Below are 5255 nucleotides of genomic sequence, written 5' to 3' on the forward strand. Positions count from 1 at the left end.
CCGCCAGCATTCAAAAGTCAGCCAGGAAGCATAGGAACTGAGAAGTGGTCTGTGGTCACCAACTGCAAAACCAGTCCTTTATTGGGGGTGTCTTGCTAATTGCCTATAATTTCCACCTGTTGTCTATTCCATTTGCACAACAGCATGTGAAATGTATTGTCAATGAGTGTTGCTTCCTAAGTGGACAGTTTGATTTCACAGAAGTGTGATTGACTTGGAGTTACATTGTGTTGTTTAAGTGTTCCCTTTATTTTTTTGAGCAGTGTATATTAGATGTATACTATATTTTAAAATGTATATCCCTCATCTGCACAAAATGTAAAGCTCTCTCTCACAACCCCTGCTCACAGACACACGTTGGTTCTGGGATATGCAACCGTTTCCTTTCTCAATCACTTAACGCCACACTTATTCAAACACAAAAACGCACACCATACCTTCCATCACAATTCATTCACACATACCCACATACTGTGCCTTCTATTTGCTATGTTTTTATCTCCACTATGTTGATTGAGGACTTGTGTTCTAATTTAGTTGTATTTGAAGATGTATTATTTTGCTTGTTATCTTTTCTTGTTTCTTTACCGTCTTATCCCTTTATAAAATACTATACCTACTATAAATGTGCTTTATTATTACAATCCCTACCATGGCTAGTATTGGGTGTTCTATTATTCGACTCCTCTATTAGAACTTTCAGAATAGCCATGGAGTAGTCTTTGTGTCGCGGAACATTTGGCTGTCAATATACAGTTTATCGACAACAAGAGCAACACGCTTCCCTTTTAATCTATTTTCCTTGAAGATTGGGTACAGAACTTTGCGACATTCTGCAATCTCCCTCGGGAACTGATCATTCATGCCTATTTTTCGTGCCAGCAAGTCTTTTACCGAGGCTTTTAACCATTACTTTATCCTTAAATAAAGCAAATTTGGCAACGATTGGACGCTCTTATCTCTGTCCTCTTTGTCCAAAACGGTGTACACGTTCGAGTTGGATTTTGTCGACAGCCTCGAGTGGAATTTGAAGCGCTGTCAGAAAGAAGTCCTTCACAATTTTTTCTGTAATCTCTCCCTCTTTTTCCTGGATACCCGTAAGTACTAGATTTTCTCTCATCGATCTAGTTTGTATGTCTAGTAAGGCTTCTCTCAGAAAGTTGTTCTCCTTTTTAAGTTAAGTTCCTTAACGTCTGTTTCCATCCTAGTGACTGTCCCTTTTAGTTTTTTGGGATCGCTCTCCATTATAGCAGCTTTTCCGTCACTCATTTATAGACTCGCCTTCAACTCTTTTACATCATTACTGACCAACTCTAGTATGCCCAGTTTGTCATTTAACGACTTCAACAAGTCGCTTTCCACACTTACCAGTCCCAGTGGTGAAAAGCATAAATCATCTGTTTCAGTCGAGGAGTCGCATTTTCTCTTGGAGATTGATTCTCCTCGTTTATCTTCCGTCATGTTTGGGTGTTGCGTGTTGTTGTAATATTTGTCGAAATATTTCTCTAGCCTTATCATTTGTTTTGTGTTATTATCCAGATTGAATGTTATTACCCTCGAATATATGATAATAATAATAATAATAATAATATGCCATTTAGCAGACGCTTTTATCCAAAGCGACTTACAGTCATGTGTGCATACATTTTTAGGTATGGGTGGTCCCGGGGATCGAACCCGCTACCCTGGCGTTACAAGCGCCATGCTCTACCAATTGAGCTACAGATTGAGCTACAGAGGACCAAAAGGAGGACCAAAAGACTTCAGTATGCAAGTAAATATTTCAATAGAACGTTTATGAGGTCACTGCGACAACTGTCGATAGACGTAGCTGGTAAATTCGCTCTGGTTATCTACAACCCTACTTTCCGTCCAGAGCTTCCAGTGTGCGCTCGAGAGCGACATGCTCTGAATTTTCGAACGGCCAATCTGACAACGCTCTGAGTTTACGAACGCCCAGAGCAGACCCTGGCACTCGCACAAATCTTTGGTTGTTTAGTACATAGCATCACATGTGAATCCTTAAAGAGATGGGTGGGGCTAAAGCTTAAAACGGTGTGAACAATGCTGAATGGGTGTAGACAAAGAAGAGCTCTCCAGTAGGTACCAAAACATTCAAGAGCCATTTTCTCAAAAGTGAAGTTACAAGTTTATCAACTTTCAAAGCAGAATTACTTTCCCATTGTTCCTCAACTGTAGTGTATGATATACAATTTTCTAGCTCTGAGTCTCTACTTTTATCCAATGTAAAAAACACAATTTCAAATGTTGCTACATAAAACCGAATCGAGCCGGTCAGTCACATATGCAAAACGAATGGAATCCCTTTTCACACAGTGCAAACGCCGCCCACCCAGGCGCCTGGGCCATCTTAAATAAACACCTTCAGTCTTTGATAGATTGCTCGTCATCAGAGCTGTAGTGGATTCTGTCATAGATGTCATCTAGGTACTCTTCCAGGAGGTAATCTATGAAGTAATATTCTAGGAGGGAGGTGTCTTGGACCATAGCTTTGCTGTATATCAGTTTGAACGAGTCCTGGTGTCTTCTGAGGCTGCTAACTCTCCTCTAAAGCATGGAGAAGAGACCTCAGCTTCCAGCTTCCCACTGATTCAATTGATGGCCTAATACGAACAATCGTAATGTGTAGGGTAAATACAATGAAGTATTCCTTAAATACAATAGCAATTATCGCCCCATAGCACTCACTTTTGTCATCATGAAGTGCTTTGAGAGACTAGTCAAGGATCATATCACCTCTACCTTACCTGTCACCCTAGACCCACTTCAATTTTCTTACCGCCCCAATAGGTCCACAGACGATGCAATCGCCATCACACTGCCCTATCCCATGTGGATAAGAGGAATACCTATGTAAGAATGCTGTTCATTAGCTATAGCTCAGCATTCAACACCATAGCACCCTCCAAGCTCATCATCAAGCTTGAGGTCCTGGGTCTCAACCCTGCCCTGTGCAATTGGGTGCTGGACTTCCTAACGGGCCGCCCCCAGGTGGTGAAGGTAGGAAACAATATCTCCACTTCGCTGATCCTTAACACTGGGGCCCCACAAGGGTGTGGGCTCAGCCCCCTCCTGTACTCCCTGTTCACCCATGACTGCGTAGCCATGCACGCCTCCAACTCAATCATCAAGTTCGCAGACGACACAACAATAGTAGGCTTGATTACCAACAACGATGAGACAGCCTACAGGGAGGAGGTGAGGGCTCTCGGAGTGTGGTGTCAGGAAAATAACCTCTAACTCAAAGTTTTAAAAAACAAAGGAGATGATCGTGGACTTCAGGAAACAGCAGAGGGAGTACCCCCCTATCCACATCGACGGACAGCAGTGGAGAAGGTGGAAAGTTTTAAGTTCCTCAGCATACATATCACTGACAAACTGAAATGGTCCACCCACACAGACAGCGTGGTGAAGAAGGTGCAACAGCGTCTCTTCAACCTCAGGAGGCTGAAGAAATTTGGCCTGTCACCTAAAACCCTCACAAATGGAGGGAATGGCCAGCAGGGATGTAGCTCAGTTGGTAGAGCATGGCGTTTGCAACGCCAGGGTTGTGGGTTCGATTCCCACGGGGGGCCAGTATGAAAAAAAAAAAAAATGTATGCACTCACTAACTGTAAGTTGCTCTGGATAAGAGCGTCTGCTAAATGACTAAAATGTAAAATGTAATTCCTTTACTTAGATTGTGTGTATTAGGTTTTTGTTGTGGAACTGCTTGATATTACTTGGTAGATATTGCTGCACGGCGTTTGCACTGCATTTCGCTACACTCGGAATAACATCTGCTAACCATGTGTATGTGACAAATACATTTCATTTGATTTTTGAATTACAGGGTGCCAACATCAATTGTACATATCAATGAAAGTGCACCTACTTTGCCTGCTTAGGTCAAGTGCCACATGTGAAGCAAGGTCTTGCACAGTCCCCGATTCCCTCTTTAGGCTTTCCCAGTGCTGCTCGACTTCCTTTAGGACAATTAACTCTTCCTCCTTCAGCCGTCTCAGGAGCATCATCCGGTCAGCTGTAAATTCATAAGAATGCAATGTGGATTTGTAACTTTAAATTGTACTGCTGTTTGTGTTTGCGCAACTGAACAAACACAGATAGCAAAACAGAAGCATAGTTATTGTAATTGTGACACACAAACACTGATACTACTTACTTTGTCCATGCAGTTCGCAAGGCCTTGCATGAAGGTCTGCGGAAAGGATTCCATCTGCAGACGATATTGCTGAATCTGGTACAAGGGTGTACTCCGCTATGGCAGCTGTCAATTTGGCCTTTTCCTCCAATATATTTCTGTGCAGAGGGTGTAGTCTCTTGCATCCATCTATCATCAAAACAAAGGAAGAATGGAATTATTTGTTAAATTGCATGGCTTTGAAATGAAAGAGACATTAAGTGTGTGCAATTCAATATTAATGAAATTTGACAAACCTGTCTGACGGTAGAGGTTCTGTTTCCTTTGTTTGATGCTAAGGAACAGGACTTCAATTGTTCTCTGTAGTACCTGGGGACCATCCATGTTCTCAGCTGTTTCCTCTGAAATACAATAAATCAATAAATTAACAATATATGTCCAACGGTGAGTAGTTGCACTCACTTCCTGGAGGAACATACTGTAGGGCCTGTAAAGATTTCTGTAATAAATTATTTGTTATGTGGTGGGTGAGTAAGCCCCATGCATAACCCCCAACCTGGAGGACCAGGGATTGTTTGTCTGCCTCCTACCCTTCGACCTCCGGCTTAGCTCTCAGGGTCATTGGAGTATGCAAGCCTCTCCACCACATCAAGGTGACAGTCCAGGAGAGGAGTTACACTTAGGATTTTGTAAAATGTTTTATTAATTTACCTGTATTAGCCCATTGCTGAACTTCCGTTGTCCAGAGTCTCATCGCTTACACCAAAATCACTCTTCAACTTTTCGAGAGTCTGGGTCTCCTCCTTGTCACGCCCTGGCTCTGGGGACTCTAGTATGTTGAGCCAGGGTGTGAGTTTTCATTTGTGTTTGTTCTGGTTTTGTATATCTATGTTGGCCAGGGTGGCTCCCAATCAGAGACGGCTGTAGCTCGTTGTCTCTGATTGGGAGTCATACTTAGGTAGCCGTTAGGCATTCATTTGGTGTGGTTTCTTGTTCCGTGTTGGTTTGTGAATGTAACCAGGGACGTCACGTTTTCGTTTTGTTCGTGTGATCATTATTTAATAAATATGTTCGCATTCCACGCTGCGCCTTG

Source organism: Coregonus lavaretus (assembly GCF_964263955.1).
Source record: "Coregonus lavaretus genome assembly, chromosome: 12".
NCBI lineage: Eukaryota > Metazoa > Chordata > Actinopteri > Salmoniformes > Salmonidae > Coregonus > Coregonus lavaretus.